Genomic DNA, 26,215 nt, shown 5'->3' with positions numbered 1-26,215 from the left:
TATATACTCACCGCTCTGGAATTCCGCCCTCCGAGTCTGCTCCGAGAATCCCCGAGATAGGTTTTTTTATATATTCACCGCTCTGGAACTCCGCCCTCCGAGTCTGCTCCGAGAATCCCCGAGATAGGTTTTTTTATATACTCACCGCTCTGGAACTCCGCCCTCCGAGTCTGCTCCACGAATCCCCGAGATAGGTTTTTTTATATACTCACCGCTCTGGAGCTCCGCCCTCCGAGTCTGCTCCGCGAATCCCCGAGATAAGTTTTTTTCGATACTCACCGCTCTGGAACTCCGCCCTCCGAGTCTGCTCCGAGAATCCCCGAGATAGGTTTTTTTATATACTCACCGCTCTGGAACTCCGCCCACCGAGTCTGATCCGAGAATCACCGAGATAAGTTTTTTTATATACTCACCGCTCTGGAACTCCGCCCTCCGAGTCTGCTCCGAGAATCCCCGAGATAGGTTTTTTTATATACTCACCACCCTGGAACTCCGCCCTCCGAGTCTGCTCCGAGAATCCCCGAGATAGGTTTTTTAGATACTCACCGCTCCGGAACTCCACCCTCCGAGTCTGCTCCGAGAATCCCCGAGATAAGTTTTTTTAGATACTCACCGCTCTGGAACTCCGCCCTCCGAGTCTGCTCCGAGAATCCCCGAGATAGGTTTTTTTATATACTCACCGCTCTGGAACTCCGCCCACCGAGTCTGATCCGAGAATCCCCGAGATAAGTTTTTTTATATACTCACCGCTCTGGAACTCCGCCCTCCGAGTCTGCTCCGAGAATCCCCGAGATAAGTTTTTTTATATACTCACCGCTCCGGAACTCCGCCCTCCGAGTCTGCTCCGAGAATCCCCGAGATACGTTTTTTTGTATACTCAACGCTCCGGAACTCCGCCCTCCGAGTCTGCTCCGAGAATCCCCGAGATAAGTTTTTTTAGATACTCACCGCTCTGGAACTCCGCCCTCCGAGTCTGCTCCGAGAATCCCCGAGATAGGTTTTTTTATATACTCACCGCTCTGGAACTCCTCCCTCCGAGTCTGCTCCGAGAATCCCTGAGATAGGTTTTTTTATATTCTCACCGCTCTGGAATTCCGCCCTCCGAGTCTGCTCCGAGAATCCCCGAGATAAGTTTTTTTATCTACTCACCGCTATGGAACTCCGCCCAGCGAGTCTGCTCCGAGAATCCCCGAGATAAGTTTTTTTATCTTCTCACCGCTCTGGAACTCCGCCCTCCGAGTCTGCTCCGAGAATCCCCGAGATAGGTTTTTTTATATACTCACCGCTCTGGAACTCCGCCCTCCGAGTCTGCTCCGAGAATCCCCGAGATAAGTTTTTTATTTACTCACCGCTCTGGAACTCCGCCCTCCGAGTCTGCTCCGAGAATCCCCGAGATAGGTTTTTTTATATACTCACCGCTCTGGAACTCCGCCCTCCGAGTCTGCTCCGAGAATCCCCGAGATAAGTTTTTTTATATACTCACCGCACTGGAACTCCGCCCTCCGAGTCTGCTCCGAGAATCACCGAGATAAGTTTTTTTATATACTCACCGCTCTGGAACTCCGCCCTCCGAGTCTGCTCCGAGAATCCCCGAGATAAGATTTTTTATATACTCACCGCTCCGGAAATCCGCCATCCGAGTCTGCTCCGAGAATCCCCGAGATAGGTTTTTTTATATACTCACCGCTCCGGAACTCCGCCCTCCGAGTCTGCTCCGAGAATCCCCGAGATAAGTTTTTTTATATACTCACCGCTCTGGAAATCCGCCCTCCGAGTCTACTCCACGAATCCCCGAGATTGGTTATTTTATATATTCACCGCTCTGGAATTCCGCCCTCCGAGTCTGCTCCGAGAATCCCCGAGATAGGTTTTTTTTATATACTCACCGCTCTGGAACTCCGCCCTCCGAGTCTGCTCCGAGAATCCCCGAGATAAGTTTTTTATTTACTCACCGCTCTGGAACTCCGCCCTCCGAGTCTGCTCCGAGAATCCCCGAGATAGGTTTTTTTATATACTCACCGCTCTGGAACTCCGCCCTCCGAGTCTGCTCCGAGAATCACCGAGATAAGTTTTTTTATATACTCACCGCTCTGGAACTCCGCCCTCCGAGTCTGCTCCGAGAATCCCAGAGATAAGATTTTTTATATACTCACCGCTCCGGAAATCCGCCACCCGAGTCTGCTCCGAGAATCCCCGAGATAGGTTTTTTTATATACTCACCGCTCCGGAACTCCGCCCTCCGAGTCTGCTCCGAGAATCCCCGAGATAAGTTTTTTTATATACTCACCGCTCTGGAACTCCGCCCTCCGAGTCTGCTCCGAGAATCCCCGAGATAGGTTTTTTTATATACTCACCGCTCTGGAACTCCGCCCTCCGAGTCTGCTCCGAGAATCCCGGAGATAGGTTTTTTTATATACTGACCGCTCTGGAATTCCGCCCTCCGAGTCTGCTCCGAGAATCCCCGAGATAAGTTTTTTTATCTACTCACCGCTATGGAACTCCGCCCTCCGAGTCTTCTCCGAGAATCCCCGAGATAGGTTTTTTTATATACTCACCGCTCTGGAACTCCGCCCTCCGAGTCTGCTCCGAGAATCCCCGAGATAGGTTTTTTTATCTTCTCACCACTCTGGAACTCCGCCCTCCGAGTCTGCTCCGAGAATCCCCGAGATAGGTTTTTTTATATACTCACCGCTCTGGAACTCCGCCCTCCGAGTCTGCTCCGAGAATCCCCGAGATAGGTTTTTTTATATACTCACCGCTCTGGAAATCCGCCCTCCGAGTCTACTCCACGAATCCCCGAGATTGGTTATTTTATATATTCACCGCTCTGGAATTCCGCCCTCCGAGTCTGCTCCGAGAATCCCCGAGATAGGTTTTTTTATATACTCACCGCTCTGGAACTCCGCCCTCCGAGTCTGCTCCGAGAATCCCCGAGATAAGTTTTTTATTTACTCACCGCTCTGGAACTCCGCCCTCCGAGTCTGCTCCGAGAATCCCCGAGATAGGTTTTTTTATATACTCACCGCTCTGGAACTCCGCCCTCCGAGTCTGCTCCGAGAATCCCCGAGATAAGTTTTTTTATATACTCACCGCTCTGGAACTCCGCCCTCCGAGTCTGCTCCGAGAATCACCGAGATAAGTTTTTTTATATACTCACCGCTCTGGAACTCCGCCCTCCGAGTCTGCTCCGAGAATCCCCGAGATAAGATTTTTTATATACTCACCGCTCCGGAAATCCGCCATCCGAGTCTGCTCCGAGAATCCCCGAGATAGGTTTTTTTATATACTCACCGCTCCGGAACTCCGCCCTCCGAGTCTGCTCCGAGAATCCCCGAGATAAGTTTTTTTATATACTCACCGCTCTGGAACTCCGCCCTCCGAGTCTGCTCCGAGAATCCCCGAGATAGGTTTTTTTATATACTCACCGCTCTGGAACTCCGCCCTCCGAGTCTGCTCCGAGAATCCCGGAGATAGGTTTTTTTATATACTGACCGCTCTGGAATTCCGCCCTCCGAGTCTGCTCCGAGAATCCCCGAGATAAGTTTTTTTTATCTACTCACCGCTATGGAACTCCGCCCTCCGAGTCTTCTCCGAGAATCCCCGAGATAGGTTTTTTTATATACTCACCGCTCTGGAACTCCGCCCTCCGAGTCTGCTCCGAGAATCCCCGAGATAGGTTTTTTTATATACTCACCGCTCTGGAACTCCGCCCTCCGAGTCTACTCCACGAATCCCTGAGATTGGTTTTTTTATATACTCACCGCTCTGGAACTCCGCCCTCCGAGTCTGCTCCGAGAATCCCCGAGATAGGTTTTTTTATATACTCACCGCTCTGGAACTCCGCCCTCCGAGTCTGCTCCGAGAATCCCCGAGATAAGTTTTTTATTTACTCACCGCTCTGGAACTCCGCCCTCCGAGTCTGCTCCGAGAATCCCCGAGATAGTTTTTTTTATATACTCACCGCTCTGGAACTCCGCCCTCCGAGTCTGCTCCGAGAATCCCCGAGATAAGTTTTTTTATATACTCACCGCTCTGGAACTCCGCCCTCCGAGTCTGCTCCGAGAATCCCCGAGATAAGTTTTTTTATATACTCACCGCTCCGGAACTCCGCCCTCCGAGTCTGCTCCGAGAATCCCCGAGATACGTTTTTTTATATACTCACCGCTCCGGAACTCCGCCCTCCGAGTCTGCTCCGAGAATCCCCGAGATAAGTTTTTTTAGATACTCACCGCTCTGGAACTCCGCCCTCCGAGTCTGCTCCGAGAATCCCCGAGATAGGTTTTTTTATATACTCACCGCTCTGGAACTCCTCCCTCCGAGTCTGCTCCGAGAATCCCTGAGATAGGTTTTTTTATATACTCACCGCTCTGGAATTCCGCCCTCCGAGTCTGCTCCGAGAATCCCCGAGATAAGTTTTTTTATCTACTCACCGCTATGGAACTCCGCCCAGCGAGTCTGCTCCGAGAATCCCCGAGATAAGTTTTTTTATCTTCTCACCGCTCTGGAACTCCGCCCTCCGAGTCTGCTCCGAGAATCCCCGAGATAGGTTTTTTTATATACTCACCGCTCTGGAACTCCGCCCTCCGAGTCTGCTCCGAGAATCCCCGAGATAAGTTTTTTATTTACTCACCGCTCTGGAACTCCGCCCTCCGAGTCTGCTCCGAGAATCCCCGAGATAGGTTTTTTTATATACTCACCGCTCTGGAACTCCGCCCTCCGAGTCTGCTCCGAGAATCCCCGAGATAAGTTTTTTTATATACTCACCGCTCTGGAACTCCGCCCTCCGAGTCTGCTCCGAGAATCACCGAGATAAGTTTTTTTATATACTCACCGCTCTGGAACTCCGCCCTCCGAGTCTGCTCCGAGAATCCCCGAGATAAGATTTTTTATATACTCACCGCTCCGGAAATCCGCCATCCGAGTCTGCTCCGAGAATCCCCGAGATAGGTTTTTTTATATACTCACCGCTCCGGAACTCCGCCCTCCGAGTCTGCTCCGAGAATCCCCGAGATAAGTTTTTTTATATACTCACCGCTCTGGAAATCCGCCCTCCGAGTCTACTCCACGAATCCCCGAGATTGGTTATTTTATATATTCACCGCTCTGGAATTCCGCCCTCCGAGTCTGCTCCGAGAATCCCCGAGATAGGTTTTTTTTATATACTCACCGCTCTGGAACTCCGCCCTCCGAGTCTGCTCCGAGAATCCCCGAGATAAGTTTTTTATTTACTCACCGCTCTGGAACTCCGCCCTCCGAGTCTGCTCCGAGAATCCCCGAGATAGGTTTTTTTATATACTCACCGCTCTGGAACTCCGCCCTCCGAGTCTGCTCCGAGAATCACCGAGATAAGTTTTTTTATATACTCACCGCTCTGGAACTCCGCCCTCCGAGTCTGCTCCGAGAATCCCCGAGATAAGATTTTTTATATACTCACCGCTCCGGAAATCCGCCACCCGAGTCTGCTCCGAGAATCCCCGAGATAGGTTTTTTTATATACTCACCGCTCCGGAACTCCGCCCTCCGAGTCTGCTCCGAGAATCCCCGAGATAAGTTTTTTTATATACTCACCGCTCTGGAACTCCGCCCTCCGAGTCTGCTCCGAGAATCCCCGAGATAGGTTTTTTTATATACTCACCGCTCTGGAACTCCGCCCTCCGAGTCTGCTCCGAGAATCCCGGAGATAGGTTTTTTTATATACTGACCGCTCTGGAATTCCGCCCTCCGAGTCTGCTCCGAGAATCCCCGAGATAAGCTTTTTTATCTACTCACCGCTATGGAACTCCGCCCTCCGAGTCTTCTCCGAGAATCCCCGAGATAGGTTTTTTTATATACTCACCGCTCTGGAACTCCGCCCTCCGACTCTGCTCCGAGAATCCCCGAGATAGGTTTTTTTATCTTCTCACCGCTCTGGAACTCCGCCCTCCGAGTCTGCTCCGAGAATCCCCGAGATAGGTTTTTTTATATACTCACCGCTCTGGAACTCCGCCCTCCGAGTCTGCTCCGAGAATCCCCGAGATAGGTTTTTTTATATACTCACCGCTCTGGAAATCCGCCCTCCGTGTCTACTCCACGAATCCCCGAGATTGGTTATTTTATATATTCACCGCTCTGGAATTCCGCCCTCCGAGTCTGCTCCGAGAATCCCCGAGATAGGTTTTTTTATATACTCACCGCTCTGGAACTCCGCCCTTCGAGTCTGCTCCGAGAATCCCCGAGATAAGTTTTTTATTTACTCACCGCTCTGGAACTCCGCCCTCCGAGTCTGCTCCGAGAATCCCCGAGATAGGTTTTTTTATATACTCACCGCTCTGGAACTCCGCCCTCCGAGTCTGCTCCGAGAATCCCCGAGATAAGTTTTTTTATATACTCACCGCTCTGGAACTCCGCCCTCCGAGTCTGCTCCGAGAATCCCCGAGATAAGTTTTTTTATATACTCACCGCTCTGGAACTCCGCCCTCCGAGTCTGCTCCGAGAATCCCCGAGATAAGATTTTTTATATACTCACCGCTCCGGAAATCCGCCATCCGAGTCTGCTCCGAGAATCCCCGAGATAGGTTTTTTTATATACTCACCGCTCCGGAACTCCGCCCTCCGAGTCTGCTCCGAGAATCCCCGAGATAAGTTTTTTTATATACTCACCGCTCTGGAACTCCGCCCTCCGAGTCTGCTCCGAGAATCCCCGAGATAGGTTTTTTTATATACTCACCGCTCTGGAACTCCGCCCTCCGAGTCTGCTCCGAGAATCCCGGAGATAGGTTTTTTTATATACTGACCGCTCTGGAATTCCGCCCTCCGAGTCTGCTCCGAGAATCCCCGAGATAAGTTTTTTTTATCTACTCACCGCTATGGAACTCCGCCCTCCGAGTCTTCTCCGAGAATCCCCGAGATAGGTTTTTTTATATACTCACCGCTCTGGAACTCCGCCCTCCGAGTCTGCTCCGAGAATCCCCGAGATAGGTTTTTTTATATACTCACCGCTCTGGAACTCCGCCCTCCGAGTCTACTCCACGAATCCCTGAGATTGGTTTTTTTATATACTCACCGCTCTGGAACTCCGCCCTCCGAGTCTGCTCCGAGAATCCCCGAGATAGGTTTTTTTATATACTCACCGCTCTGGAACTCCGCCCTCCGAGTCTGCTCCGAGAATCCCCGAGATAAGTTTTTTATTTACTCACCGCTCTGGAACTCCGCCCTCCGAGTCTGCTCCGAGAATCCCCGAGATAGTTTTTTTTATATACTCACCGCTCTGGAACTCCGCCCTCCGAGTCTGCTCCGAGAATCCCTGAGATAAGTTTTTTTATATACTCACCGCTCTGGAACTCCGCCCTCCGAATCTGCTCCGAGAATCCCCGAGGTAAGTTTTTTTATATACTCACCGCTCTGGAACTCCGCCCACCGAGTCTGATCCGAGAATCCCCGAGATAAGTTTTTTTATATACTCACCGCTCTGGAACTCCGCCCTCCGAGTCTGCTCCGAGAATCCCCGAGATAAGTTTTTTTACATACTCAACGCTCCGGAACTCCGCCCTCCGAGTCTGCTCCGAGAATCCCCTAGATAAGTTTTTTTATATACTCACCGCTATGGAACTCCGCCCTCCGAGTCTGCTCCGAGAATCCCCGAGATAGTTTTTTTTATATACTCACCGCTCTGGAACTCCGCCCTCCGAGTCTGCTCCGAGAATCCCCGAGATAGGTTTTTTTATATACTCACCGCTCTGGAACTCCGCCCTCCGAGTCTGCTCCGAGAATCCCCGAGATAAGTTTTTTTATCTACTCACCGCTATGGAACTCCGCCCTCCGAGTCTGCTCCGAGAATCCCCGAGATAGGTTTTTTTATATACTCACCGCTCTGGAACTCCGCCCTCCGAGTCTGCTCCGAGAATCCCCGAGATAGGTTTTTTTATATACTCACCGCTCTGGAACTCCGCCCTCCGAGTCTACTCCACGAATCCCTGAGATTGGTTTTTTTATATACTCACCGCTCTGGAACTCCGCCCTCCGAGTCTGCTCCGAGAATCCCCGAGATAGGTTTTTTTATATACTCACCGCTCTGGAACTCCGCCCTCCGAATCTGCTCCGAGAATCCCCGAGATAAGTTTTTTATTTACTCACCGCTCTGGAACTCCGCCCTCCGAGTCTGCTCCGAGAATCCCCGAGATAGTTTTTTTTATATACTCACCGCTCTGGAACTCCGCCCTCCGAGTCTGCTCCGAGAATCCCCGAGATAAGTTTTTTTATATACTCACCGCTCTGGAACTCCGCCCTCCGAATCTGCTCCGAGAATCCCCCAGATAAGTTTTTTTATATACTCACCGCTCTGGAACTCCGCCCACCGAGTCTGATCCGAGAATCCCCGAGATAAGTTTTTTTATATACTCACCGCTCTGGAACTCCGCCCTCCGAGTCTGCTCCGAGAATCCCCGAGATAAGTTTCTTTACATACTCAACGCTCCGGAACTCCGCCCTCCGAGTCTGCTCCGAGAATCCCCGAGATAAGTTTTTTTATATACTCACCGCTATGGAACTCCGCCCTCCGAGTCTGCTCCGAGAATCCCCGAGATAGTTTTTTTTATATACTCACCGCTCTGGAACTCCGCCCTCCGAGTCTGCTCCGAGAATCCCCGAGATAGGTTTTTTTATATACTCACCGCTCTGGAACTCCGCCCTCCGAGTCTGCTCCGAGAATCCCCGAGATAAGTTTTTTTATCTACTCACCGCTATGGAACTCCGCCCTCCGAGTCTGCTCCGAGAATCCCCGAGATAGGTTTTATTAAAGACTCACCGCTATGGAACTCCGCCCTCCGAGTCTGCTCCGAGAATGCCCGAGATAAGTTTTTTTATATACTCACCGCTCTGGAACTCCGCCCTCCGAGTCTGCTCCGAGAATCCCCGAGATAGGTTTTTTTATATATTCACCGCCCTGGAACTCCGCCCTCCGAGTCTGCTCCGAGAATCCCCGAGATAGGTTTTTTTATATACTCACCGCTCTGGAACTCCGCCCTCCGAGTCTGCTCCAGGAATCCCCGAGATAGGTTTTTTTATATACTCACCGCTCTGGAACTCCGCCCTCCGAGTCTGCTCCGAGAATCCCCGAGATAGGTTTTTTTATATACTCACCGCTCTGGAACTCCGCCCTCCGAGTCTGCTCCGAGAATCCCCGAGATAAGTTTTTTTATATACTCACCGCTCTGGAACTCCGCCCTCCGAGTCTGCTCCGAGAATCCCCGAGATAGGTTTTTTTATATACTCACCGCTCTGGAACTCCGCCCTCCGAGTCTGCTCCGAGAATCCCCGAAATAAGTTTTTTTATATACTCACCGCTCTGGAACTCCGCCCTCCGAGTCTGCTCCGAGAATCCCCGAGATAAGTTTTTTTATATATTCACCGCTCTGGAACTTCACCGTTCGAGTCTGCTCCGCGAATCCCCGAGATAAGTTTTTTATATACTCACCGCTCTGGAGCTCCGCCCTCCGAGTCTGCTCCGCGAATCCCCGAGATAAGTTTTTTTAGATACTCACCGCTCTGGAACTCCGCCCTCCGAGTCTGCTCCGAGAATCCCCGAGATAAGTTTTTTTATCTACTCACCGCTATGGAACTCCGCCCTCCGAGTCTGCTCCGAGAATCCCCGAGATAGGTTTTTTTTAAAGACTCACCGCTATGGAACTCCGCCCTCCGAGTCTGCTCCGAGAATGCCCGAGATAAGTTTTTTTATATACTCACCGCTCTGGAACTCCGCCCTCCGTGTCTGCTCCGAGAATCCCCGAGATAGGTTTTTTTATATATTCACCGCTCTGGAACTCCGCCCTCCGAGTCTGCTCCGAGAATCCCCGAGATAGGTTTTTTTATATACTCACCGCTCTGGAACTCCGCCCTCCGAGTCTGCTCCAGGAATCCCCGAGATAGGTTTTTTTATATACTCACCGCTCTGGAACTCCGCCCTCCGAGTCTGCTCCGAGAATCCCCGAGATAGGTTTTTTTATATACTCACCGCTCTGGAACTACGCCCTCCGAGTCTGCTCCGAGAATCCCCGAGATAAGTTTTTTTATATACTCACCGCTCTGGAACTCCGCCCTCCGAGTCTGCTCCGAGAATCCCCGAGATAAGTTTTTTTATATACTCACCGCTCTGGAACTCCGCCCTCCGAGTCTGCTCCGAGAATCCCCGAAATACGTTTTTTTATATACTCACCGCTCTGGAACTCCGCCCTCCGAGTCTGCTCCGAGAATCCCCGAGATAAGTTTTTTTATATATTCACCGCTCTGGAACTTCACCCTTCGAGTCTGCTCCGCGAATCCCCGAGATAAGTTTTTTATATACTCACCGCTCTGGAGCTCCGCCCTCCGAGTCTGCTCCGCGAATCCCCGAGATAAGTTTTTTTAGATACTCACCGCTCTGGAACTCCGCCCTCCGAGTCTGCTCCGAGAATTCCCGAGATAGGTTTTTTTATATACTCACCGCTCTGGAACTCCGCCCACCGAGTCTGATCCGAGAATCACCGAGATAAGTTTTTTTATATACTCACCGCTCTGGAACTCCGCCCTCCGAGTCTGCTCCGAGAATCCCCGAGATAAGATTTTTTATATACTCACCGCTCCGGAAATCCGCCCACCGAGTCTGCTCCGAGAATCCCCGAGATAAGTTTTTTTATATACTCACCGCTCCGGAACTCCAACCTCCGAGTCTGCTCCGAGAATCCCCGAGATAAGTTTTTTTATATACTCACCGCTCTGGAACTCCGCCCTCCGAGTCTGCTCCGAGAATCCCCGAGATAGGTTTTTTTATATACTCACCGCTCTGGAACTCCGCCCTCCGATTCTGCTCCGAGAATCCCTGAGATAGGTTTTTTTATATACTGACCGCTCTGGAATTCCGCCCTCCGAGTCTGCTCCGAGAATCCCCGAGATAAGTTTTCTTTATCTACTCACCGCTATGGAACTCCGCCCACCGAGTCTGCTCCGAGAATCCCCGAGATAAGTTTTTTTATCTTCTCACCGCTCTGGATCTCCGCCCTCCGAGTCTGCTCCGAGAATCCCCGAGATAGGTTTTTTTATATACTCACCGCTCTGGAACTCCGCCCTCCGAGTCTGCTCCGAGAATCCCTGAGATAGGTTTTTTTATATACTCACCGCTCTGGAAATCCGCCCTCCGAGTCTACTCCACGAATCCCCGAGATTGGTTTTTTTATATACTCACCGCTCTGGAACTCCGCCCTCCGAGTCTGCTCCGAGAATCCCCGAGATAGGTTTTTTTATATACTCACCGCTCTGGAACTCCGCCCTCCGAGTCTGCTCCGAGAATCCCCGAGATAAGTTTTTTATTTACTCACCGCTCTGGAACTCCGCCCTCCGAGTCTGCTCCGAGAATCCCCGAGATAGGTTTTTTTATATACTCACCGCTCTGGAACTCCGCCCTCCGAGTCTGCTCCGAGAATCCCCGAGATAAGTTTTTTTATATACTCACCGCTCTGGAACTCCGCCCACCGAGTCTGATCCGGGAATCCCCGAGATAAGTTTTTTTATAAACTCACCGCTCTGGAACTCCGCGCTCCGAGTCTGCTCCGAGAATCCCCGAGATAAGTTTTTTTACATACTCACCGCTCCGGAACTCCGCCCTCCGAGTCTGCTCCGAGAATCCCCGAGTTAATTTTTTTTATATACTCACCGCTATGGAACTCCGCCCTCCGAGTCTGCTCCGGGAATCTCCGAGATATGTTTTTTTATATACTCACCGCTCTGGAACTCCGCCCTCCGAGTCTGCTCCGAGAATCCCCGAGATAGGTTTTTTTATATACTCACCGCTCTGGAACTCCACCCTCCGAGTCTCCTCCGAGAATCCCCTAGATAAGTTTTTTTATCTACTCACCGCTATGGAACTCCGCCCTCCGAGTCTGCTCCGAGAATCCCCGAGATAGGTTTTTTTATATACTCACCGCTCTGGAACTCCGCCCTCCGAGTCTGCTCCGAGAATCCCCGAGATAGGTTTTTTTATATACTCACCGCTCTGGAACTCCGCCCTCCGAGTCTGCTCCGAGAATGCCAGAGATAAGTTTTTTTATATACTCACCGCTCTGGAACTCCGCCCTCCTAGTCTGCTCCGAGAATCCCCGAGATAAGTTTTTTTATATATTCACCGCTCTGGAACTTCACCCTTCGAGTCTGCTCCGCGAATCCCCGAGATAAGTTTTTTATATACTCACCGCTCTGGAGCTCCGCCCTCCGAGTCTGCTCCGCGAATCCCCGAGATAAGTTTTTTTAGATACTCACCGCTCTGGAACTCCGCCCTCCGAGTCTGCTCCGAGAATCCCCGAGATAGGTTTTTTAATATACTCACCGCTCTGGAACTCCGCCCACCGAGTCTGATCCGAGAATCACCGAGATAAGTTTTTTTATATACTCACCGCTCTGGAACTCCGCCCTCCGAGTCTGCTCCGAGAATCCCCGAGATAAGATTTTTTATATACTCACCGCTCCGGAAATCCGCCCTCCGAGTCTGCTCCGAGAATCCCCGAGATAAGTTTTTTTATATACTCACCGCTCCGGAACTCCACCCTCCGAGTCTGCTCCGAGAATCCCCGAGATAAGTTTTTTTATATACTCACCGCTCTGGAACTCCGCCCTCCGAGTCTGCTCCGAGAATCCCCGAGATAGGTTTTTTTATATACTCACCGCTCTGGAACTCCGCCCTCCGAGTCTGCTCCGAGAATCCCTGAGATAGGTTTTTTTATATACTGACCGCTCTGGAATTCCGCCCTCCGAGTCTGCTCCGAGAATCCCCGAGATAATTTTTCTTTATCTACTCACCGCTATGGAACTCCGCCCACCGAGTCTGCTCCGAGAATCCCCGAGATAAGTTTTTTTATCTTCTCACCGCTCTGGATCTCCGCCCTCCGAGTCTGCTCCGAGAATCCCCGAGATAGGTTTTTTTATATACTCACCGCTCTGGAACTCCGCCCTCCGAGTCTGCTCCGAGAATCCCCGAGATAGGTTTTTTTATATACTCACCGCTCTGGAAATCCGCCCTCCGAGTCTACTCCACGAATCCCCGAGATTGTTTTTTTTATATACTCACCGCTCTGGAACTCCGCCCTCCGAGTCTTTTCCGAGAATCCCCGAGATAGTTTTTTTTATATACTCACCGCTCTGGAACTCCGCCCTCCGAGTCTGCTCCGAGAATCCCCGAGATAAGTTTTTTATTTACTCACCGCTCTGGAACTCCGCCCTCCGAGTCTGCTCCGAGAATCCCCGAGATAGGTTTTTTTATATACTCACCGCTCTGGAACTCCGCCCTCCGAGTCTGCTCCGAGAATCCCCGAGATAGGTTTTTTTATATACTCACCGCTCTGGAACTCCGCCCACCGAGTCTGATCCGAGAATCCCCGAGATAAGTTTTTTTATATACTCACCGCTCTGGAACTCCGCCCTCCGAGTCTGCTCCGAGAATCCCCGAGATAAGTTTTTTTACATACTCACCGCTCCGGAACTCCGCCCTCCGAGTCTGCTCCGAGAATCCCCGAGTTAAGTTTTTTTATATACTCACCGCTATGGAACTCCGCCCTCCGAGTCTGCTCCGGGAATCTCCGAGATAGGTTTTTTTATATACTCACCGCTCTGGAACTCCGCCCTCCGAGTCTGCTCCGAGAATCCCCGAGATAGGTTTTTTTATATACTCACCGCTCTGGAACTCCACCCTCCGAGTCTCCTCCGAGAATCCCCGAGATAAGTTTTTTTATCTACTCACCGCTATGGAACTCCGCCCTCCGAGTCTGCTCCGAGAATCCCCGAGATAGGTTTTTTTATATACTCACCGCTCTGGAACTCCGCCCTCCGAGTCTGCTCCGAGAATCCCCGAGATAGGTTTTTTTATATACTCACCGCTCTGGAACTCCGCCCTCCGAGTCTGCTCCGAGAATGCCAGAGATAAGTTTTTTTATATACTCACCGCTCTGGAACTCCGCCCTCCTAGTCTGCTCCGAGAATCCCCGAGATAGGTTTTTTTATATACTCACCGCTCTGGAACTCCGCCCTCCGAGTCTGCTCCGAGAATCCCCGAGATAGGTTTTTTTATATACTCACCGCTCTGGAGCTCCGCCCTCCGAGTCTGCTCCGCGAATCCCCGAGATAAGTTTTTTTAGATACTCACCGCTCTGGAACTCCGCCCTCCGAGTCTGCTCCGAGAATCCCCGAGATAGGTTTTTTTATATACTCACCGCTCTGGAACTCCGCCCACCGAGTCTGATCCGAGAATCACCGAGATAAGTTTTTTTATATACTCACCGCTCTGGAACTCCGCCCTCCGAGTCTGCTCCGAGAATCCCCGAGATTGTTTTTTTTATATACTCACCGCTCTGGAACTCCGCCCTCCGAGTCTGCTCCGAGAATCCCCGAGATAGGTTTTTTTATATACTCACCGCTCTGGAACTCCGCCCTCCGAGTCTGCTCCGAGAATCCCCGAGATAAGTTTTTTATTTACTCACCGCTCTGGAACTCCGCCCTCCGAGTCTGCTCCGAGAATCCCCGAGATAGGTTTTTTTATATACTCACCGCTCTGGAACTCCGCCCTCCGAGTCTGCTCCGAGAATCCCCGAGATAAGTTTTTTTATATACTCACCGCTCTGGAACTCCGCCCACCGAGTCTGATCCGAGAATCCCCGAGATAAGTTTTTTTATATACTCACCGCTCTGGAACTCCGCCCTCCGAGTCTGCTCCGAGAATCCCCGAGATAAGTTTTTTTACATACTCAACGCTCCGGAACTCCGCCCTCCGAGTCTGCTCCGAGAATCCCCGAGATAAGTTTTTTTATATACTCACCGCTATGGAACTCCGCCCTCCGAGTCTGCTCCGAGAATCCCCGAGATAGGTTTTTTTATATACTCACCGCTCTGGAACTCCGCCCTCCGAGTCTGCTCCGAGAATCCCCGAGATAGGTTTTTTTATATACTCACCGCTCTGGAACTCCGCCCTCCGAGTCTGCTCCGAGAATCCCCGAGATAGGTTTTTTTAAAGACTCACCGCTCTGGAACTCCGCCCTCCGAGTCTGCTCCGAGAATGCCCGAGATAAGTTTTTTTAAAGACTCACCGCTCTGGAACTCCGCCCTCCGAGTCTGCTCCGAGAATCCCCGAGATAGGTTTATTTATATATTCACCGCTCTGGAACTCCGCCCTCCGAGTCTGCTCCGAGAATCCCCGAGATAGGTTTTTTTATATACTCACCGCACTGGAACTCCGCCCTCCGAGTCTGCTCCACGAATCCCCGAGATAGGTTTTTTTATATACTCACCGCTCTGGAACTCCGCCCTCCGAGTCTGCTCCGAGAATCCCCGAGATAGGTTTTTTTATATACTCACCGCTCTGGAACTCCGCCCTCCGAGTCTGCTCCGAGAATCCCCGAGATAAGTTTTTTTATATACTCACCGCTCTGGAACTCCGCCCTCCGAGTCTGCTCCGAGAATCCCCGAGATAGGTTTTTTTATATACTCACCGCTCTGGAACTCCGCCCTCCGAGTCTGCTCCGAGAATCCCCGAAATAAGTTTTTTTATATACTCACCGCTCTGGAACTCCGCCCTCCGAGTCTGCTCCGAGAATCCCCGAGATAAGTTTTTTTATATATTCACCGCTCTGGAACTTCACCCTTCGAGTCTGCTCCGCGAATCCCCGAGATAAGTTTTTTATATACTCACCGCTCTGGAGCTCCGCCCTCCGAGTCTGCTCCGCGAATCCCCGAGATAAGTTTTTTTAGATACTCACCGCTCTGGAACTCCGCCCTCCGAGTCTGCTCCGAGAATCCCCGAGATAGGTTTTTTTATACACTCACCGCTCTGGAACTCCGCCCACCGAGTCTGATCCGGGAATCACCGAGATAAGTTTTTTTATATACTCACCGCTCTGGAACTCCGCCCTCCGAGTCTGCTCCGAGAATCCCCGAGATAAGATTTTTTATATACTCACCGCTCCGGAAATCTGCCCTCCGAGTCTGCTCCGAGAATCCCCGAGATAAGTTTTTTTATATACTCACCGCTCCGGAACTCCACCCTCCGAGTCTGCTCCGAGAATCCCCGAGATAAGTTTTTTTATATACTCACCGCTCTGGAACTCCGCCCTCCGAGTCTGCTCCGAGAATCCCCGAGATAGGTTTTTTTATATACTCACCGCTCTGGAACTCCGCCCTCCGAGTCTGCTCCGAGAATCCCTGAGATAGGTTTTTTTATATACTGACCGCTCTGGAATTCCGCCCTCCGAGTCTGCTCCGAGAATCCCCGAGACAAGTTTTCTTTATCTACTCACCGCTATGGAACTCCGCCCTCCGAGTCTGCTCCACGAATCCCCGAGATAGGTTTTTTTATATACTCACCGCTCTGGAACTCCGCCCTCCGAGTCTGCTCCGAGAATCCCCGAGATAGGTTTTTTTATATACTCACCGCTCTGGAACTCCACCCTCCGAGTCTGCTCCGAGAATCCCCGAGATAAGTTTTTTTATATACTCACCGCTCTGGAACTCCGCCCTCCGAGTCTGCTCCGAGAATCCCCGAGATAGGTTTTTTTATATACTCACCGCTCTGGAACTCCGCCCTCCGAGTCTGCTCCGAGAATCCCCGAAATAAGTTTTTTTATATACTCACCGCTCTGGAACTCCGCCCTCCGAGTCTGCTCCGAGAATCCCCGAGATAAGTTTTTTTATATATTCACCGCTCTGGAACTTCACCCTTCGAGTCTGCTCCGCGAATCCCCGAGATAAGTTTTTTATATACTCACCGCTCTGGAGCTCCGCCCTCCGAGTCTGCTCCGCGAATCCCCGAGATAAGTTTTTTTAGATACTCACCGCTCTGGAACTCCGCCCTCCGAGTCTGCTCCGAGAATCCCCGAGATAGGTTTTTTTATACACTCACCGCTCTGGAACTCCGCCCACCGAGTCTGATCCGGGAATCACCGAGATAAGTTTTTTTATATACTCACCGCTCTGGAACTCCGCCCTCCGAGTCTGCTCCGAGAATCCCCGAGATAAGATTTTTTATATATTCACCGCTCCGGAAATCTGCCCTCCGAGTCTGCTCCGAGAATCCCCGAGATAAGTTTTTTTATATACTCGCCGCTCCGGAACTCCACCCTCCGAGTCTGCTCCGAGAATCCCCGAGATAAGTTTTTTTATATACTCACCGCTCTGGAACTCCGCCCTCCGAGTCTGCTCCGAGAATCCCCGAGATAAGTTTTTTTATATACTCACCGCTCTGGAACTCCGCCCTCCGAGTCTGCTCCGAGAATCCCTGAGATAGGTTTTTTTATATACTGACCGCTCTGGAATTCCGCCCTCCGAGTCTGCTCCGAGAATCCCCGAGACAAGTTTTCTTTATCTACTCACCGCTATGGAACTCCGCCCACCGAGTCTGCTCCGAGAATCCCCGAGATAAGTTTTTTTATCTTCTCACCGCTCTGGATCTCCGCCCTCCGAGTCTGCTCCGAGAATCCCCGAGATAGGTTTTTTTATATACTCACCGCTCTGGAACTCCGCCCTCCGTGTCTGCTCCGAGAATCCCTGAGATAGGTTTTTTTATATACTCACCGCTCTGGAAATCCGCCCTCCGAGTCTACTCCACGAATCCCCGAGATTGTTTTTTTTATATACTCACCGCTCTGGAACTCCGCCCTCCGAGTCTGCTCCGAGAATCCCCGAGATAGGTTTTTTTATATACTCACCGCTCTGGAACTCCGCCCTCCGAGTCTGCTCCGAGAATCCCCGAGATAAGTTTTTTTATATACTCACCGCTCTGGAACTCCGCCCACCGAGTCTGATCCGAGAATCCCCGAGATAAGTTTTTTTATATACTCACCGCTCTGGAACTCCGCCCTCCGAGTCTGCTCCGAGAATCCCCGAGATAATTTTTTTTCATACTCACCGCTCCGGAACTCCGCCCTCCGAGTCTGCTCCGAGAATCCCCGAGTTAAGTTTTTTTATATACTCACCGCTATGGAACTCCGCCCTCCGAGTCTGCTCCGGGAATCTCCGAGATAGGTTTTTTTATATACTCACCGCTCTGGAACTCCGCCCTCCGAGTCTGCTCCGAGAATCCCCGAGATAGGTTTTTTTATATACTCACCGCTCTGGAACTCCACCCTCCGAGTCTCCTCCGAGAATCCCCGAGATAAGTTTTTTTATCTACTCACCGCTATGGAACTCCGCCCTCCGAGTCTGCTCCGAGAATCCCCGAGATAGGTTTTTTTATATACTCACCGCTCTGGAACTCCGCCCTCCGAGTCTGCTCCGAGAATCCCCGAGATAGGTTTTTTTATATACTCACCGCTCTGGAACTCCGCCCTCCGAGTCTGCTCCGAGAATGCCAGAGATAAGTTTTTTTATATACTCACCGCTCTGTAACTCCGCCCTCCGAGTCTGCTCCGAGAATCCCCGAGATAAGTTTTTTTAGATACTCACTGCTCTGGAACTCCGCCCTCCGAGTCTGCTCCGAGAATCCCCGAGATAGGTTTTTTTATATACTCACCGCTCTGGAACTCCGCCCTCCGAGTCTGCTCCGAGAATCCCCGAGATAAGTTTTTTTATATACTCACCGCTCTGGAACTCCGCCCTCCGAGTCTGCTCCGAGAATCACCGAGATAGGTTTTTTTATATACTCACCGCTCTGGAACTCCACCCTCCGAGTCTGCTCCGAGAATCCCCGAAATAAGTTTTTTTATATGCTCACCGCTCTGGAACTCCGCCCTCCGAGTCTGCTCCGAGAATCCCCGAGATAAGTTTTTTTATATATTCACCGCTCTGGAACTTCACCCTTCGAGTCTGCTCCGCGAATCCCCGAGATAAGTTTTTTATATACTCACCGCTCTGGAGCTCCGCACTCCGAGTCTGCTCCGCGAATCCCCGAGATAAGTTTTTTTTGATACTCACCGCTCTGGAACTCCGCCCTCCGAGTCCGCTCCGAGAATCCCCGATATAGGTTTTTTTATATACTCACCGCTCTGGAACTCCGCCCACCGAGTCTGATCCGAGAATCACCGAGATAAGTTTTTTTATATACTCACCGCTCTGGAACTCCGCCCTCCGAGTCTGCTCCGAGAATCCCCGAGATAAGATTTTTTATATACTCACCGCTCCGGAAATCCGCCCTCCGAGTCTGCTCCGAGAATCCCCGAGATAAGTTTTTTTATATACTCACCGCTCCGGAACTCCACCCTCCGAGGCTGCTCCGAGAATCCCCGAGATAAGTTTTTTTATATACTCACCGCTCTGGAACTCCGCCCTCCGAGTCTGCTCCGAGAATCCCCGAGATAGGTTTTTTTATATACTCACCGCTCTGGAACTCCGCCCTCCGAGTCTGCTCCGAGAATCCCTGAGATAGGTTTTTTTATATACTGACCGCTCTGGAATTCCGCCCTCCGAGTCTGCTCCGAGAATCCCCGAGATAAGTTTTCTTTATCTACTCACCGCTATGGAACTCCGCCCACCGAGTCTGCTCCGAGAATCCCCGAGATAAGTTTTTTTATCTTCTCACCGCTCTGGATCTCCGCCCTCCGAGTCTGCTCCGAGAATCCCCGAGATAGGTTTTTTTATATACTCACCGCTCTGGAACTCCGCCCTCCGAGTCTGCTCCGAGAATCCCCGAGATAGGTTTTTTTATATACTCACCGCTCTGGAAATCCGCCCTCCGAGTCTACTCCACGAATCCCCGAGATTGGTTTTTTTATATACTCACCGCTCTGGAACTCCGCCCTCCGAGTCTGCTCCGAGAATCCCTGAGATAGGTTTTTTTATATACTGACCGCTCTGGAATTCCGCCCTCCGAGTCTGCTCCGAGAATCCCCGAGATAAGTTTTCTTTATCTACTCACCGCTATGGAACTCCGCCCACCGAGTCTGCTCCGAGAATCCCCGAGATAAGTTTTTTTATCTTCTCACCGCTCTGGATCTCCGCCCTCCGAGTCTGCTCCGAGAATCCCCGAGATAGGTTTTTTTATATACTCACCGCTCTGGAACTCCGCCCTCCGAGTCTGCTCCGAGAATCCCCGAGATAGGTTTTTTTATATACTCACCGCTCTGGAAATCCGCCCTCCGAGTCTACTCCACGAATCCCCGAGATTGGTTTTTTTATATACTCACCGCTCTGGAACTCCGCCCTCCGAGTCTGCTCCGAGAATCCCCGAGATAGGTTTTTTTATATACTCACCGCTCTGGAACTCAGCCCTCCGAGTCTGCTCCGAGAATCCCCGAGATAAGTTTTTTATTTACTCACCGCTCTGGAACTCCGCCCTCCGAGTCTGCTCCGAGAATCCCCGAGATAGGTTTTTTTATATACTCACCGCTCTGGAACTCTGCCCTCCGAGTCTGCTCCGAGAATCCCCGAGATAAGTTTTTTTATATACTCACCGCTGTGGAACTCCGCCCACCGAGTCTGATCCGAGAATCCCCGAGATAAGTTTTTTTATATACTCACCGCTCTGGAACTCCGCCCTCCGAGTCTGCTCCGAGAATCCCCGAGATAAGTTTTTTTACATACTCACCGCTCCGGAACTCCGCCCTCCGAGTCTGCTCCGAGAATCCCCGAGTTAAGTTTTTTTATATACTCACCGCTATGGAACTCCGCCCTCCGAGTCTGCTCCGGGAATCTCCGAGATAGGTTTTTTTATATACTCACCGCTATGGAACTCCGCCCTCCGAGTCTGCTCCGAGAATCCCCGAGATAGGTTTTTTTATATACTCACCGCTCTGGAACTCCGCCCTCCGAGTCTGCTCCGAGAATCCCCGAGATAGGTTTTTTTATATACTCACCGCTCTGGAACTCCGCCCTCCGAGTCTGCTCCGAGAATGCCAGAGATAAGTTTTTTTATATACTCACCGCTCTGGAACTCCGCCCTCCTAGTCTGCTCCGAGAATCCCCGAGATAGGTTTTTTTATATACTCACCGCTCTGGAACTCCGCCCTCCGAGTCTGCTCCGAGAATCCCCGAAATAGGTTTTTTTATATACTCACCGCTCTGGAACTCCGCCCTCCGAGTCTGCTCCGCGAATCCCCGAGATAAGTTTTTTCAGATACTCACCGCTCTGGAACTCCGCCCTCCGAGTCTGCTCCGAGAATCCCCGAGATAGGTTTTTTTATATACTCACCGCTCTGGAACTCCGCCCACCGAGTCTGATCCGAGAATCACCGAGATAAGTTTTTTTATATACTCACCGCTCTGGAACTCCGCCCTCCGAGTCTGCTCCGAGAATCCCCGAGATAAGATTTTTTATATACTCACCGCTCCGGAAATCCGCCCTCCGAGTCTGCTCCGAGAATCCCCGAGATAAGATTTTTTATATACTCACCACTCCGGAACTCCACCCTCCGAGTCTGCTCCGAGAATCCCCGAGATAGTTTTTTTTATATACTCACCGCTCTGGAACTCCGCCCTCCGAGTCTGCTCCGAGAATCCCTGAGATAGGTTTTTTTATATACTGACCGCTCTGGAATTCCGCCCTCCGAGTCTGCTCCGAGAATCCCCGAGATAGGTTTTCTTTATCTACTCACCGCTATGGAACTCCGCCCACCGAGTCTGCTCCGAGAATCCCCGAGATAAGTTTTTTTATCTTCTCACCGCTCTGGATCTCCGCCCTCCGAGTCTGCTCCGAGAATCCCTGAGATAGGTTTTTTTATATACTCACCGCTCTGGAACTCCGCCCTCCGAGTCTGCTCCGAGAATCCCCGAGATAGGTTTTTTTATATACTCACCGCTCTGGAAATCCGCCCTCCGAGTCTACTCCACGAATCCCCGAGATTGTTTTTTTTATATACTCACCGCTCTGGAACTCCGCCCTCCGAGTCTGCTCCGAGAATACCCGAGATAGGTTTTTTATATACTCACCGCTCTGGAACTCCGCCCTCCGAGTCTGCTCCGAGAATCCCCGAGATAAGTTTTTTATTTACTCACCGCTCTGGAACTCCGCCCTCCGAGTCTGCTCCGAGAATCCCCGAGATAGGTTTTTTTATATACTCACCGCTCTGGAACTCCGCCCTCCGAGTCTGCTCCGAGAATCCCCGAGATAAGTTTTTTTATATACTCACCGCTCTGGAACTCCGCCCTCCGAGTCTGCTCCGAGAATCCCCGAGATAAGTTTTTTTATATACTCACCGCTCTGGAACTCCGCCCACCGAGTCTGATCCGAGAATCCCCGAGATAAGTTTTTTTATATACTCACCGCTATGGAACTCCGCCCTCCGAGTCTGCTCCGGGAATCTCCGAGATAGGTTTTTTTATATACTCACCGCTCTGGAACTCCGCCCTCCGAGTCTGCTCCGAGAATCCCCGAGATAGGTTTTTTTATATACTCACCGCTCTGGAACTCCACCCTCCGAGTCTCCTCCGAGAATCCCCGAGATAAGTTTTTTTATCTACTCACCGCTATGGAACTCCGCCCTCCGAGTCTGCTCCGAGAATCCCCGAGATAGGTTTTTTTATATACTCACCGCTCTGGAACTCCGCCCTCCGAGTCTGCTCCGAGAATCCCCGAGATAGGTTTTTTTATATACTCACCGCTCTGGAACTCCGCCCTCCGAGTCTGCTCCGAGAATGCCCGAGATAAGTTTTTTTATATACTCACCGCTCTGGAACTCCGCCCTCCGAGTCTGCTCCGAGAATCCCCGAGATAGGTTTTTTTATATACTCACCGCTCTGGAACTCCGCCCTCCGAGTCTGCTCCGAGAATCCCCGAGATAGGTTTTTTTATATACTCACCGCTCTGGAACTCCGCCCTCCGAGTCTGCTCCGAGAATCCCCGAGATAGGTTTTTTTATATACTCACCGCTCTGGAACTCCGCCCTCCGAGTCTGCTCCGAGAATGCCAGAGATAAGTTTTTTTATATACTCACCGCTCTGGAACTCCGCCCTCCTAGTCTGCTCCGAGAATCCCCGAGATAGGTTTTTTTATATACTCACCGCTCTGGAACTCCGCCCTCCGAGTCTGCTCCGAGAATCCCCGAAATAGGTTTTTTTATATACTCACCGCTCTGGAACTCCGCCCTCCGAGTCTGCTCCGCGAATCCCCGAGATAAGTTTTTTCAGATACTCACCGCTCTGGAACTCCGCCCTCCGAGTCTGCTCCGAGAATCCCCGAGATAGGTTTTTTTATATACTCACCGCTCTGGAACTCCGCCCACCGAGTCTGATCCGAGAATCACCGAGATAAGTTTTTTTATATACTCACCGCTCTGGAACTCCGCCCTCCGAGTCTGCTCCGAGAATCCCCGAGATAAGATTTTTTATATACTCACCGCTCCGGAAATCCGCCCTCCGAGTCTGCTCCGAGAATCCCCGAGATAAGTTTTTTTATATACTCACCACTCCGGAACTCCACCCTCCGAGTCTGCTCCGAGAATCCCCGAGATAGTTTTTTTTATATACTCACCGCTCTGGAACTCCGCCCTCCGAGTCTGCTCCGAGAATCCCTGAGATAGGTTTTTTTATATACTGACCGCTCTGGAATTCCGCCCTCCGAGTCTGCTCCGAGAATCCCCGAGATAAGTTTTCTTTATCTACTCACCGCTATGGAACTCCGCCCACCGAGTCTGCTCCGAGAATCCCCGAGATAAGTTTTTTTATCTTCTCACCGCTCTGGATCTCCGCCCTCCGAGTCTGCTCCGAGAATCCCTGAGATAGGTTTTTTTATATACTCACCGCTCTGGAACTCCGCCCTCCGAGTCTGCTCCGAGAATCCCCGAGATAGGTTTTTTTATATACTCACCGCTCTGGAAATCCGCCCTCCGAGTCTACTCCACGAATCCCCGAGATTGTTTTTTTTATATACTCACCGCTCTGGAACTCCGCCCTCCGAGTCTGCTCCGAGAATACCCGAGATAGGTTTTTTATATACTCACCGCTCTGGAACTCCGCCCTCCGAGTCTGCTCCGAGAATCCCCGAGATAAGTTTTTTATTTACTCACCGCTCTGGAACTCCGCCCTCCGAGTCTGCTCCGAGAATCCCCGAGATAGGTTTTTTTATATACTCACCGCTCTGGAACTCCGCCCTCCGAGTCTGCTCCGAGAATCCCCGAGATAAGTTTTTTTATATACTCACCGCTCTGGAACTCCGCCCTCCGAGTCTGCTCCGAGAATCCCCGAGATAAGTTTTTTTATATACTCACCGCTCTGGAACTCCGCCCACCGAGTCTGATCCGAGAATCCCCGAGATAAGTTTTTTTATATACTCACCGCTATGGAACTCCGCCCTCCGAGTCTGCTCCGGGAATCTCCGAGATAGGTTTTTTTATATACTCACCGCTCTGGAACTCCGCCCTCCGAGTCTGCTCCGAGAATCCCCGAGATAGGTTTTTTTATATACTCACCGCTCTGGAACTCCACCCTCCGAGTCTCCTCCGAGAATCCCCGAGATAAGTTTTTTTATCTACTCACCGCTATGGAACTCCGCCCTCCGAGTCTGCTCCGAGAATCCCCGAGATAGGTTTTTTTATATACTCACCGCTCTGGAACTCCGCCCTCCGAGTCTGCTCCGAGAATCCCCGAGATAGGTTTTTTTATATACTCACCGCTCTGGAACTCCGCCCTCCGAGTCTGCTCCGAGAATGCCCGAGATAAGTTTTTTTATATACTCACCGCTCTGGAACTCCGCCCTCCGAGTCTGCTCCGAGAATCCCCGAGATAGGTTTTTTTATATACTCACCGCTCTGGAACTCCGCCCTCCGAGTCTGCTCCGAGAATCCCCGAGGTAGGTTTTTTTATATACTCACCGCTCTGGAACTCCGCCCTCCGAGTCTGCTCCACGAATCCCCGAGATAAGTTTTTTTATATACTCACCGCTCTGGAACTCCGCCCTCCGAGTCTGCTCCGATAATCCCCGAGATAAGTTTTTTTACAGACTCACCGCTCTGGAACTCCGCCCTCCGAGTCTGCCTCGAGAATCCCCGAGATAGGTTTTTTTATATACTCACCGCTCTGGAACTCCGCCCTCCGAGTCTGCTCCGAGAATCCCCGAGATAAGTTTTTTTATATACTCACCGCTCTGGAACTCCGCCCTCCGAGTCTGCTCCGAGAATCCCCGAGATAGGTTTTTTAGATACTCACCGCTCTGGAACTCCACCCTCCGAGTCTGCTCCGAGAATCCCCGAGATAAGTTTTTTTATATACTCACCGCTCTGGAACTCCGCCCTCCGAGTCTGCGCCGAGAATCCCCGAGATAAGTTTTTTTATATACTCACCGCTATGGAACTCCGCCCTCCGAGTCTGCTCCGAGAATCCCCGAGATAGGTTTTTTTATATACTCACCGCTCTGGAACTCCGCCCTCCGAGTCTGCTCCGAGAATCCCCGAGATAGGTTTTTTTATATACTCACCGCTCTGGAACTCCGCCCTCCGAGTCTGCTCCGAGAATCCCCGAGATAGGTTTTTTTATATACTCACCGCTCTGGAACTCCGCCCTCCGAGTCTGCTCCGAGAATCCCCGAGATAGGTTTTTTTATATACTCACCGCTCTGGAACTCCGCCCTCCGAGTCTGCTCCGAGAATCCCCGAGATAAGTTTTTTTATATACTCACCGCTCTGGAACTCCGCCCTCCGAGTCTGCTCCGAGAATCCCCGAGATAAGTTTTTTTATATACTCACCGCTCTGGAACTCCGCCCACCGAGTCTGATCCGAGAATCCCCGAGATAAGATTTTTTTATATACTCAGCGCTCTGGAACTCCGCCCTCCGAGTCTGCTCCGAGAATCGCCGAGATAAGTTTTTTTATATACTCACCGCTCCGGAACTCCGCCCTCCGAGTCTGCTCCGAGAATCCCCGAGATAAGTTTTTTTATATACTCACCGCTCTGGAACTCCGCCCTCCGAGTCTGCTCCGAGAATCCCCGAGATAGGTTTTTTTATATACTCACCGCTCTGGAACTCCGCCCTCCGAGTCTGCTCCGAGAATCCCCGAGATAGGTTTTTTTATATACTCACCGCTCTGGAACTCCGCCCTCCGAGTCTGCTCCGATAATCCCCGAGATAAGTTTTTTTATATACTCACCGTTCTGGAAATCCGCCCTCCGAGTCTGCCTCGAGAATCCCCGAGATAGGTTTTTTTATATACTCACCCCTCTGGAACTCCGCCCTCCGAGTCTGCTCCGAGAATCCCCGAGATAAGTTTTTTTATATACTCACCGCTCTGGAACTCCGCCCTCCGAGTCTGCTCCGAGAATCCCCGAGATAGGTTTTTTAGATACTCACCGCTCTGGAACTCCACCCTC

Source organism: Heterodontus francisci, unplaced genomic scaffold (genome assembly GCF_036365525.1).
Source record: "Heterodontus francisci isolate sHetFra1 unplaced genomic scaffold, sHetFra1.hap1 HAP1_SCAFFOLD_75, whole genome shotgun sequence".
Lineage (NCBI taxonomy): Eukaryota > Metazoa > Chordata > Chondrichthyes > Heterodontiformes > Heterodontidae > Heterodontus > Heterodontus francisci.
Note: the sequence above shows the minus strand (reverse complement) of the source record.